The sequence below is a fragment of the Onychostoma macrolepis genome, chromosome 09 (genome assembly GCF_012432095.1).
Source record: "Onychostoma macrolepis isolate SWU-2019 chromosome 09, ASM1243209v1, whole genome shotgun sequence".
Taxonomy (NCBI): Eukaryota; Metazoa; Chordata; class Actinopteri; order Cypriniformes; family Cyprinidae; genus Onychostoma; species Onychostoma macrolepis.
In genome coordinates this window covers 15,473,161-15,487,382 of record NC_081163.1, presented here as the reverse complement: position 1 = coordinate 15,487,382, position 14,222 = coordinate 15,473,161, and the positions used below count along the sequence as shown (strand labels likewise).

The window sequence follows — 14,222 nt, the reverse complement described above, 5'->3', positions numbered from 1 at the left end:
TCTCCATTATGTAATAAATATCAGAGTGAAATTGGAACTTTTATGCATTGTTTTTGGCAATGTCCAGTTATTACAAAGTTTTGAGATGGGGTGGTACGGAAGATGGGGGATATTTTTAATATAAAATTTACCAAGGACCCTGGTTTTCTCTTACTTGGCTTGCCAGCAAAAGACATTGCTTTAACTGCTAACCGGTTTCTACTCTGTGATAAACTCCTGTTACTCGCTAGAAAATGCATCCTTATTGAGTGGATTCACTCTAGACCCCCTTCACTTTCCCTTTGGTATCGAGAGATCTTTAGAATATTGCCTATGGAGAGACTAACTGCTGTGGTTAGGGGAGACAGTACCATGTTCGAAGAGGTGTGGGGGCCTGTTTTGGATCATCTTCCAACCAGTTTACAAGAGATTATTTTTAAGGGGAAATTTGTTTTTGAATAAACATTCCTTTTTACTGAATAATTGGTTTACTTACACTGTATGAGATAGATTGGGTTGAGGGGTTAAATAGCTAGGTCACGAGGTTCAGGATACACTGAGAATGTTTATATATTTTATTTTCATTGTATTGTTCTATTATTTATTTTGTTTTTTAGAATTATTGTTATTGTTTTGTTTTGATTATTGTACTTTAATATGGTTTAACCCTTTGTATTATTGTATTTCTGTCTGTTAATAAAAAATTTTTTTTTAATGTTGTTGTTTTTTTGTTTTGTTTTTTATGAAGAACAAATCAATCAAAATAGAGTGAGTGTATATACAGTCTATAAGAAAAACGTAACAGACAGACACTTAGACACGTAATCACAAGAATTTATTGCAGAAATGTAGTCCAAATGACGATGCGTTGCAGTCGCGGTCCTCTCTGGCGGAATATAATAGTTTAGTGTGAGGAGCAGGGCATAATTTAAGTTGTTAAACGCTGAAAATACTATCTCGATCAACTCTGTGAGGGCGCGCGTTTCTTATTCAAAATACGCATCACTGGAAACGGCATGTCGCAATCTATGACGAAACCGGCGAGAGCCAATGAGCGTTTGATATCGCTGCCGCAAAACTTGTTGTAAAACTGCTTACAGGCAAATTTTTTAATTATTACTATAGCTAGAGAAAAGAGATACATATTGCCGATGAATGGTTTGAATTTGGATCTTTTCCTCACACAAATCATTACATGGATACCGAGGATTTGAATAAAAAAAAAAAAAAAAATTATGATCATTTTATTTAATGCTTGTGCATGCCAGCATATTAATACAATTATGTGCCCCATGGTAAACCAAATAAATATAACATGATAGTGATTAAATGATCTCTCTCTCTCTCTCTATGTAAAGATTCTAAGATTATTTGTACTGAGAATAATAATATATAATCAAATTATAATTAAGTGCAGTTTAATGCAGTTGACTGATTTACTGATTTGCTTTATTTTGAAATGATCATGTTGACAGCAAACAGTGTTGGCCCAGATCCAGTCCACATCTGGCCCGCATAGACATCACACGGGCTAAGATGTGGGCCGGATCTGGGCCAACACTATGTTGTTGTTTTGACTTGCTATTTCAAAGATTAAATTTAAACAATACTACACTTAATTTAAATTTCTGTGATCATTTTATCATATTTTATTTATCTTGTTTTTCATGGTTCACATAATATGCTGTCAGGTCACTGCCTGATCTGGGCCACATGATCACCGGACTGATCTGGGCCACACTCCTCCCACCAACAATCGGCCCTCATATTGTTTGCCGTGATCCACGCAGGAGGCCAGCAGTGACAGCTTGAAGCCACATTTGGGTCAAGTCCGTTTGCTATGTGGGTAATTGTATATATTAGAGGAGCCATAATTTGGGCCAAATAAATACCTCAGCCTACCTATATTTATATTGCATTTGGCAGATGCTTTTATCAAAAAAATTTTAAAAACATTTTGGATGTAGCACAGATTTGTGGCACGAACATCAACTGTATTTAGTTCTTTAGTTTGTACCATAATAAGGTTCTAAGTCACTTCTCATTTTTATTGTTGCTCTGCATGACTGCTGTCACCCTTTAGCTGTCAGAGCTTCATTTACTGGCATCTCTTACTAAATTCTTTTCAGCATGGATTATAAACGTTCATTTAGGAGGTCATATGTCCGAGCCCCTTCAAAACTACACTTATGTACTGAATATTTACCCAACCCAACCTATGGTTACATTCCACCGTCTATTTTCCTACCATGAATCTCCTCACAGTTTCAGCAGGCTACAAATTACAGCGGCGAGAGCTTTTCACATTAAAGGGTACGAGTGTGTGGATGGTCTAAAAGCAGAGACAGAAGCTTCTCTCGGCATGTGAGAGGGCAGCCACCACATGTACGTGGTCTAGATATCATCACATCACATGAAGATTCCACATCGCACACATCAATCTCTTGCCTGCATGATTTATTGTGGAACTCTGGCTTCAGCACAAAGGGGTGGGAGCTGATGGCAGGGGTCATCATTTTCTGTGTGTGTGGTGTCAGGAACAAAGGGTGGAAGCACTCTTCACTCCTGCAGGTTGGTAATGTTTGTTTACCACTGCAGTGGTATGAAGGAATATGTTCAGTTTGTTCAAACACCACAAATCATCTCTTGCACTAGAAACTGACATCTTTAAGGTCCGCTCACATCAAGAACAATAGCAATAAAGATAACTACTACAGTAGCTATAATAGAATAACTCATGTTATGATTATTAAAAGCATGCACTGTACTTGTATCATCTGTCAACATAAATGCTTTAGGATGGATTTTTGATTGACTGTAAATGTTTTTATCATTCATCTGAAAGTGATTTCAGAGATATCATTCCTCTGTGCTGTTATGGTTATAGTTGTGGTGTGGATTTTGCTATTCTTTTAAATTTAGAGCGTTATTATCATAGTTTTCGTCCTTTGGTATGAATGGGCATTTATAAATTTTTAAGGGAGTGGTTGATTGCAATTTCACTTTTTTAACGTTAGTTAGTGTGTAATGTTGCTGTTTGAGCATAAACAAACAATATCTGCAAAGTTGCAGCGCTGAAAGATCAATGCAAACAGAGTCTTTTAAAATTCTGGCAGTTTAATGCCGATAAAAACGGCTCGTAGGGACTACAGCGAGTTACTTCCCGGGTCCATTACGTCAAAAACCCAGATAAACCCCGCCCTCGGGAACATTTAAGGAAGGGGGCGAGGCCATGCTGTGCTGCTTTAGAGGAGAGGAAGACAAAACTAGGGGTGCATGTAAAAATCTATTCATATATGAATCGTGATTCTGTCTTCTAACGATTATAATGAATTCAAAGTTTCAAAATCAATGTTCTAAAACAGCGGTTCTTAATACTGTTCCTCGTGTCGCCCTGCTCTGCATCTCTCTCTCTCTCTCTCTCTCTCATTCAGATCGTCAGATCAGCTCCAACAAACTGTTCCAATTATAAATTTTCACATAGCAATGAGAAGCATTATACATGGATGCGTGTGCGGTTGTTGTACTGTATTAAAGCTTTAATCAGAATAAAACCGTATATTAAAAGCTAGCATAAGCAGTAGCATAATAACAGTGTATCTAAAAGTATGAGACAACAAACAAACAAACAAACATACCATTAAGAGCCGTTCTTGCACAGATTCTGCGCGATCCTCTTCTCTAATATCCTCTGTGTCTCAATCGGGCTCAAATTGATAAGCAATATAGATGACGCCATTGTTTACAAAACAACCGGAGCACGTGCCGCTGAGCTGAGGGGCGTTTAGATGCACGCTCGGCGGTTTAGTGAATCACAACACACTGAGCCAGCTAACCAATCAGAGCCCATCACGTATTTCTGAGGGAGGGGCTTCATAAAAACAGGAAATAGTCAAGGCGTTTGTCAGAGAAGGGACAGAGAGGTGTGGAATAAAGGTAAACTATATGAAAAATAATGCATTTTAAAAAAACGAAGCATGAACACATGTTAGACTGCACCCCATAAACACAATCAAGCCTAGAAAAAAAACTGTAAACCACCCCTTTAATACTTTTCTCTTTGTACTACTAATGCTTGAGACAATTGTGCTGCAAATAATAATGGCTAGTAATTATTTTAGCGATATATTAGTGTCTAGTTTCAGTTTCACCTTTATCGCAACATTTGAAAACCCACTTAAGAAAATAAAAAAAGTATCCGTAAATTTACAAGTTTGCACATTCCTCTCATCAGTCAAAGTAAGATGGACAAAGATGGACCTGCAAGAGGGCTATTTTTTCCCTTTGGCAGACAGGATATTTTTTACGTTTACAGTCTGAGATTAAATCTTTTATAGTAAATAGTTGGAATTGTGCATGTTGTACTTGGCAGTGCCCTGTTGTTTATAAAAAACAGTGTGAGCAGTGGGTTCACACTTTAGGTGATAACTACACTGGGCCTTTATGAAGCATGAGGGCTGGCCAAGGAATGATGGTTTATTTTGGAGGCTAAAACTGAACCTAACTTCATGCGCAAAGTTGTCAGGATTTGCAACTTGTATACTGGGTTTGAGCCATTTGTATCTGCATGATGTCTTCTTGTTTGGATCTGTCAACATGAGCAGCCCTCTTTAAATAGCAATGTGTATTTGATGTCAGAGGCATTTGATCGTTTTCACTCAAAAACCAAGCCTATTTTTTTTTTTAAAATATGCTTTAGGACCACATAACAAGAATGAGGTCAGTGGCACTAGGTCAAAAATCTTTTGTTAAAATTTGACTCTTTGTTTCCAAACTTGATATTTTTTTTGAATCTCCTCCTGTCAATTCAGAACAAGTCAATTGAACTTTGACCCCTGCGGCAGCCTCCTCCACTTCTCGACCTTTGAAGAGTGGCGCTGAAAGGCGATGGATGTTTTTAGAGAAAGTCACTGATAAGAACTGACAGGTCAATAAAAACAGAAATATTATCAGCTCCATCATTAACCGCTACCTCGGCAGCTGCCAAAATATCCCCCAATGCTGTGGCTGGTTCCTGTCCAGACGCTTACGTCTTTCCGTAAAGGTGCTAATTTTACGGTATTGGACCGCTCAAAGCCACAGATATGCTAAATGCTTTTGACGCCAGTTCTTTTTCCAGTTGGTTTTGCAGTGGCTCAGATTTATTACAGATCCTGTTCCTAGTCAACCATATATGTTAATGTATAGCCACAAGGGGTCTCACTGATAATCTGATTCTGAGTTGTTCATAAACTGTACAAAAATGTTGTCTCATTTCCATATATGGTAAAATATGTATTTTGATATTACTATTTTGTATCACGTTATATTAAATATATAGTTTAAGCTTAAAAACGATTTTAATAAATGTTGTAATATTATTATATTTGTATGCATTTCATGCACTTTTTTATGGTAAAAATTTTGTTATAAATATATATATATATATATATATATATATATATATTCTTTTTTCCTTTTTTAAAGGGAAAGGAAATGGGCCTTCTCAAAATGCTCTGCATGAACATTAGTGTAGATTTTAAAGGCATGTTTAATCCAGTTATTCATTGTGTTAATTTTAGTGTTTTAATGTTTTGGTTGTGTGACCATCATGTTACTGTATGTGTGTTATCCTAGTGGTTTGTGTACAGTAGGTTAAAATGTTAATGTATCCTTTTTATTTAAATTTCATTACAGTTGGCCACTTGCGATTAACTTTAAACAAGCCATTTTTAACAGTTAAATGCCGTAAAATATATTAGTCATCATAACCCCATCACATAATAACCATAACATTTCCACTGTTTTTACTTACAGCTGCCAGTTTTTTTTTTACTCATAAAAAAAGAGATTACAAAGTTTATAGATTTTTAAATATGGATATTTTTCTTACACAAACTCATCGATTCACTTCAGAAGGCCTTTATTAACCCCCCGGAGCCATGTGGAGCACTTTTTATGATGGATAGATGCGCTTTTTTGGGCTTCAAAATCTCAACCCCCATTCACTGCCATTCTAAAGCTTGGAAGAGCCAGGACATTTTTTTATATAACTCCGATTTTATTCATCTGAAAGTCATATACACCTAGGATGGCTGAAGGGTGAGTAAATCATGTAGTAATTTTCATTTTTGGGTGAACTATCCCTTTAAATTTAGCATTTTTTCTTACAGCCAGGCCACTTCATATACAATAATATGGCTGTAACTGAACAATCACATGAATGAAGAGTGCTGTATGCTGGCAGATATTCACACCTGATTGATTTGCAAAGTTGACTTTACAGATGTTAAAACCGCAGGTTACTTTTACAAATCCTCTCCTGTGTTCACCAATAACGGCTGTTTATAGTATCCTCAGAGCTCTCTCTCCCAGAAGAGAGGAATGATCTGCTGTTTGTGATGTGTGTTTGATGTTCTATTTCAGCATTGACTTCTGTCACATTAATCAGAGTGCTGGATCGGTCCGCTTGACATATTCAGCCATTCCTATCGCTCTTACACGCCCACAGACGATTTATTGGGGAAAAAAAACTCGGCTATATTTGCAGCTCAACCTTTGCTCTTACCCGCCAGCTGACGTCAGTTAATTATTCGTCCCCTGAATCTAATACATTTTCTCAGTGCCAAGTCATCTCGCTGTGTTCTCTTACTCGTGTGGGGAGAATCAAGACTGTCATGTACAACCCCCCACAACCCCACCCGCAAAACTAGTCAGTCACTGTGGAAAATCAGCCGTTCCATCCATCTGCTCATGTTATCCTAGCAACCAAAGTTTGGTTGCCAAGGTACAGGTCCCTCCATATGAACATGTCAGTCAAAGTATCATGACCTATTTTTTGCTGTGCCTCAATTGATTTATATACATTTATTTATACATAGTACACATATTAAAAAGAAACAATATCTAATATTTAATTTATATAAATTTAATTGATAAAATAAATGATTTTTAAATTATTATAAATTTAATTAAAATTGCGCATTTATATTTATATGAATATTTATTTTGAGAGTTTGTTTTGCATCTGTGACAAGTGTATGGGTGTCTTTGTCTGTTTACAACCATTCCATGCTATTTATAGACACATGAATTAAAACACATGCTCCTTACGCAAACTCCGCAATTAAGAAGCGTGACTGGTGCCAGATGAACATGTCCAGTCATATCAAGTGTATTGGCATTATAGTGCGTTAATTGCATTTATTAGTAAAATAACCTTCAGTAAAGGCAACTGAACTTGAGTAAGTGCATTCGCCGTTCTTCATGGCGGATAACTGCATCTGCCTGCATAAATATGAAATTTAGCTGTAGAAATCGAAGCGTAAGGCTTTAGGAGACACGGCTAAAGCACACAAAGCCTGTGGAACAGAGGAAAGCCATCCTAACCCTGGATAATTCCCAAACGAAGTGTGAGAAAGGGGGAAAATAAGTATGACTTTGTAATGTTATGAATGACACGGTTTATATAGGGATAAATATCACATTTCAACAGAAATATTACTGCATATGAAATGCTTGCTGCATTTGTCGTATTTTTCACGCTGACTTACACAACTGTATTTAAAATGGAAATTGTTATGGTAGGATTTCAGATTTTTTGATCACCTTACTGACCTTCAGCGGAGTGTGAGATGGTTGGATACAGTTTATCAAAAGGAAGCCCTTTTTCTCACATATTTATTTTACTTTGCTGACAAGCACTATAAAATATAAAAAATATTACAATAAAACAATTCAATTTACATTAACCACCATAATAATGCAGATGGCACAATAGAAACCCACAAAATGCTTATCCATAAAACATGGTCAGTATATACAGTATATATATGTATATACACATAAAGACAAAACACCTTTAGGGTGAAACAAATGCCACTAAAATAATGCAATAAAAATTTACTACATAAAACAAACACAAAACATTTGTCAGTTTTGTACAGTAAAATGGCATTTAATGCAGTGGTAATTCATTTAGAGTTTTTCACCATATATGTGTCTTATATTTAAGCAATAAAGTTTTTTACTGTAGCATTAGTGGGGTTTTTTTCTGTAAAAATTGCAAACCCTTTATACAGTCTAGTTTTCATTATTGCATTTTATTTTATTTTTTTAAGTCACTCTGCATTTAAAGTCTGAAGTATTGACCTATGACCCTGTCTTTAGGCTGTCGCATGCAAGTCTTTTTTTCAACTAGAATGTTTCACTTCTTGTTAAGTGTGTGTTAATTTTATCCAGCACTGCCACTGTATTTCATTATGAAAATAACATTTTTGGTCTAAACTCCATTATCGTTTAGCGCAGATGTAATTCCAGTACATAAAGATGTTTATCAGAGTGCATGGGGAGCACATGAGTCTGTAACTGATCAGAGATTCGTGGCTTTGGGGCTTGCTAAGGTACACTGTGCTGGGGTTTAAGTGGATGTGTTGTCATGTTGAGAAACCGAACCATGCTCATTGTACACTTGTGAACCTGTCAGCCCAGCAATGTCCAGGAGGAGGAGGGGGATTAGTTCTATTAGTTCTGGACAGCATAGACACATTCGCATTCGTGAGGAGTCACTGAGGTCTTTTCTGCTAATTATAGGCTGAAATCTGACAGAGAAAAATTAGAGGGAAAAGGGACAGCTGCACTGTACTCTAGCACAATGGTGGGTGCATAAGAAAAATAGGGAGAGACGAGGGGTGATAGATAAAGAGGGGCGGTTGATTTCAGTCTAAATCCTCTAACTTCTTCTGACGGGAAAACAAAATTCAATCATCTTGGTGTCCTTCTCTCTGTTTAACCCCCTCAGAACCCTCTTCTCATCTCACAAGGAGGTCAGGAGTTAGTCCCACAGAGGTGGCCTCTGACTTCCCAGGATTCCCTGTTTTTCACTGAAGTCACACCATCCTAAGCTGGGCTTAACTTCAGGAAGGGAACAGACCTCTGTGACGTATGTATTCCCAGTCCAGTTAAGCCTGTGCTAAACCTTATCAAACTGAAGAATAATAAACATTTCTCTCTGGTTTATTTTCCACCATAGGGAAAAACTATAGGAAATATAATGGTTTTTTGTCCCATTAAATGTCAATAGGGTCCAAAACAACAACACTGGACTGGATATATTTCTGTGTTTCACAGAAGAATGTCATACAGGTTTGGAATGTCATGAGTGAGTAAATAATGACCGAATTTTCATTTTTAGGTGATCTTTCCCTTTAAATGTCTTCAGAAGGCTCTTTACATTAGATATGATCTACTGGAAGGAGGTGCATGATCACCTGCAAGCGAAAGTCTGGAGACCTTGCTGTATGCTGTGAATTTTATCCTTCATGACGTGCCAGTGTGCAAAATGTTTTTTCAATGTCAGTGTAATATTGTAAGATCATTATCTTGTTACAACTCCACTGTGAGAATGTCACTGCATCAGCCTAATGTGACGCTCATCTATCCTGCAGATTCAGAGAGGCAGCAGAAGCCAACTTGAGATGTTTTTCATTTCTGTGATTGACAGGTTTCGTGCAATCCATGCGGATTCACACCGGAGATCCACAGAGACCATGGGGGCCTCCGCGTGATCTGAACCGACCTTGCCAAACTCATCTGCCGAGTTCGCTGCTCTCAGCCCACAACAGGTGTACTTAACACCCCATACCCCGTGAGCTTAAATCTACCTTTATTTTATTTTGCTATACTTTGCGCTAACTATAGAAGTGTTCATAAATGGCAGTTTCCTATATTTTTTCCCTTCTGAATGAAAGTAATTCATATTTACATAAAGGATATGCATACTTCAGAATTAAATATTTGTCTGAAAAATACAAAGACATACTAAGAAATGCAAAGTAAAGGGAACTTTGCACTTTTGTACTAGAGTATGACTATGAGAGAAAAAAATATTTTTTCATTCAGTAAGCAAGTGTGAAAGGAAAACTCAAAACTCCCTCTGCTGGCACAATATGTAAAAGCACTGTGAAAGGCCTTTGTAACACCATTTAGACCAAAAGGACATATACAGTATGTATGTTCTTTCATGTTTTATTAAACTAAATTCAAAATTGTAGGTTGTACAAGAAGTACAGTACAACAGACTCACATCATCTAAATTTGAGTCCCTTTTCAGTACAGCTATTGTATTATCATAGCTTTGAATTTAGTATAATAATACAATGAAATCTTGGTAACACTTTATTTTAAGGTGTCATAATACAGAGTAATTACCTAATTAAGTACTTAGTAGTAGCCGTTGTGCTTACATGAAACAAAATGTACTTACCATGTAACTAAGTTATGGAACAGCCTGTAATTACAGTTTGTAATTATGCAGATGTAATAGGCAGCTACTGTTACGCATATGTAACAGACCGAGTCTGTTACACAGCTACTAGTACACTTAAGTACAATCTTGATGCACTTTATTTTAAGTAGCTTATGTTTGTGTAATATTCTGTTATTTTAATGTAATTAGAAAGGTATTACATGTATTTAAGCTGTGTACTGGTTGGTTAAATCAAACTAAGGTGCAGCTGGATAAGGTGACTAGTATAGATACACATGAAGTACACTTAAGTACAATCTTGATACACTTTATTTTAAGTAACGTCTGTGTACTTAAATTTTTAATTACGTTGTATAAAGTCTGCAACACATGTAACAATCTTTTGGTTACATAAGTAGCTGTGCAACAGACTCGGTCTGTTGCATATGTGTAACAGTATAGCTGCCTATTACATCTACATAATTACAAACTGTAATTACAGGCTGTTCCATAACTTTGTTACATGGTAAGTACATTTTGTTTCATGCAAGTACAACGGCTACTACTAAGTACTTAACTAGGTAATTACTCTGTATTATGGACACCTTAAAATATAGGGTCACACTTTATATTAGGTGGCCTTAACTACAATGTACTTATTGTGTTCATACTGTATTGCAAAACACTTTTGCTGCTATTGAGGTGGGATATGTTTAAGGTTAGGGACAGGTTTGGTGGTATGGGTAGGTTTAAGGGTGTGTTAAGGTGTAAGGGATGGGTCAACAGTGTAATTATAAATGTAATTACAGAAATTAATTACAGATGTAACTACATATAGGTATTTTTAAAAATATAAGTACAATGTAAAAACATGTATGTACACAATAAGTGCATTGTACCAAATAATTAATTTAAATGTAAGTACATAGTAGTTAAGGCCACCTAATATAAAGTGGGACCAAATAAAGTGTTACCGAAATCTTATATATAATATATAACCTCTCTTTTTGGTCATGAACTTTCACCATTTAAAGCCTGTAATAAGGGTTGAGTTTGGTGTCCAGTGTTTGGCACTGCTGTCCATCTAACCATCCCTCTGAGGCCTGTGAGATGGAAATGTGCTCTATAATATAACTTTGATATATGACACATCACGTGGTGGGATGTAAAGTCTGGTATAACATTCATTCAGAGTATTATAATTCCAATTTAGAGTGATACCCTGTGGTTTTTTGTTGTAATTCAACCTTTTATTGTGTCTTTGGGCTTTGTTCTTACCAAAGTTTTATTTCTTATTTGCGGTGAGAGGCACAGTATGGTCAATGTGAGGCCCTCTTCACTTTTACAAACCAGTCTTCCTGCTTTTCTCATTTTTTTAAGAGGAAATGAATTTTTCTGTGGGTTGGATGACATAATAGGGACACACACAAAACTGTGGCCATCTGTGAAACAAATAATCATTTTATAAATAAAGAGCCCTTCAAATGAAAGGCCTCGCTGGTGTAGACCTTGTCATTAATGATGCTCCTCTGTGCTTATACTTAGTTTCTTCATACTTGCTCTGTTCCAAAACCTAGTGAGCTACCCATGTAGACAGCATTTTAGGGCATCATAGATGTACTTATAGATGTACTTGAATAGAGGAACAGATAATGTAATCCCAGAATGCATTGTGACAAGATCAGTGAGAAGTCGGAGAAATGCCATTTAATGGTTTGGGGCATTCATTTGATCAACAGTGATAGTAAAGAAAGGCATTTATAATGTTAAATATAATATTCATATAATAAGTAATATATGCAAGTAATACAATGTTCTTTTGAACTTTCTATTAAAGTATCACTGTTTCCACGACAATATTAAGCAGCACGACTTTTTGAACATAAGAAAAAGATAATAATAAGAAATGTTTCTTGAGAACCATATTAAATGATTTCTGAAGGATCATGTGACACTGAAGACTGGAGTAATGAGTGCTGAAAATTCAGCTTTGCTATCAGAGGAATAAATGACATTTTTAAACATATTGAAATAGATGGCAATTATTTTAAATTGTAATATTTCACAAAAGTTTACTGTATTCCTATGTAATAGTATTAGGCCTAAGTGACTTTGTTTTAAACAACTTTAAAACGGTTGTGTATATATACCTTATAAAAGTATCAATAAAAATAGTTTAATATAATTAAAAACATTCATTTTAAATCCAATATTTGTGTGTGATATACAGTATGTATGTATATATATATATATATATATATATATATATATATACTGTATATATAATTTTTTTTTTGCTTATGGTATCACATCATTAGCTTAGCAACATGCTAACACCAAACTATTGGATTCAAGTGTGAGTTACAGTAAGTCTCTTTCACTTCTCAACAGTGCTGTTAATATGATGCAAGTTTGTAGGAGTTTCTGATTATGTAAGGTGTTCCAAATTAGTTGTTTAGTTCCATTTTCGTTCTCATGTGGCCTCAGTACAGTCAGTTTTCTATGTAGGCAGCAAGGTCTACAGTACATATGAAAATTCAAATTATGCATTAAGCATATTCAAAAACCATTTTTTGAAATAAGATGACTTATTTCAGTTTTAAAGCACATAGGGGATGAATCCTCAAGCTGGTGAGCATTAGAGTTGCCCTGAAGGCTCAAATGAATTCCAAAAGTGAATTTCCTTTGATGTTTCTGAGCACCTGCAGGTCATATCAGCTCCTAGCCTGAAACACTTGGGCCTATTTTCATCTCAAAGAACACTTAATCCTTCAGTCTTCAGTATCACAGCCATATACTGTACGTTTTGAACTACTGTCTTCTCTGATTTGATAGTTTCTATTAAGCAGGCATTCAGAATTATTGTTATTGGTGCATGTCTGGGCTGGGGCAGGTGGAGGTCACTTCCCTACAGCAGAGGGTCTGCAGGGTCACGGGAGCTAATTCAGGGAAGATGAGTCTGTGCTCTGAGAATGCTTTAGCTCCCTATGGACAGCTGCCACTCTTTTCCTTGTCCGTACCCCAGGGCCGTGTTAACGAGAGGGATGACCGGTAGCTCTGTTAGTGTCTGTTCTGAGTTAATGAGGTCAGTCACTGAATGTTTGGGGTTTGTGCGTGTGTCCTGACCCACTAAATTCTCTCTGTCTCTGTCACTACATCCTGCTGCCCAGATCATGGCATGGGGAATTACATATTAAAATCGCGATTTAGGAACCCCAGGTACTTTTAAAATATATTTTAAACAGATTTACACATACCTTTATGATAGGTATTTATTGACAGACCAAAGGCAGCATTTTTGGGGTCTTTTTCTATTCTGCCATCTCTCCTGTATCACTTTAAGTGTGTTTCTGCACCTTATTTCTGAAGACATGTTATTTAATTTAGCCTGGAAAGCCCATTACAACCCCCAACAGTTGGAGAATTTACCATCAAGAAAAAGTGGAGGTGTGTGTGTGTGTGTTATTATTCAGTTAGGGAAGCTTTTCTGTACTGTAGGATTGTTTTAAACATTTTTAAACCCCAATCATGTTCATTTTATAGGACACATAATAGCTTTAAACTTTTTTTTTTTTTGGTGATTTTAATAAATTCTAATTAGAAAGCTATTAAATGTTAAATTCTCCAGAACTTTCCTGTATAATACTTTTATATAAAATGTATATTGTATTAAAATTATAGTTTGCTCTTTTCCTTGAAAACCTTTATTTTAAAAAATGCTCAAAAGTATAATTTGTTTAATTATTATATTTTTAATGACATCAATCACTGTACCCAATACTGCTTTCTTTACTATCATGCCAAGCATTTTAGAAAACAATTAAGTAAAAAATTAAAAATAAATAAATGTAAAAAAAACTTTATTTGGTCATGATAGAAATGAAAAGTGACGGAGAAGCACATCAGTTTGAATTTTTTGTGTGTAGTTATATTTACTGGTATTTTACATATAAGTGTGAAATATACTCTAGAAGTATCATAACATTCCCATTTTTCATCATAACAAAATTTATTAATT

The 14,222-nt window shown here is 35.8% G+C and overlaps 1 long non-coding RNA gene across 1 annotated transcript in view; it reads right to left on the bottom strand.

Moving 5' to 3' along the window:
- Nucleotides 1-14,107: 14,107 nt before the first annotated feature.
- The window catches only part of LOC131547375 (uncharacterized), a 7,717-nt gene continuing 7,602 nt past the window's right edge, over nt 14,108-14,222 (bottom strand). Inside the window, exon 3 of the long non-coding RNA XR_009272917.1 lies at nt 14,108-14,222. This exon is cut by the window's right edge and continues 533 nt beyond it. This is a non-coding gene — a long non-coding RNA (uncharacterized LOC131547375).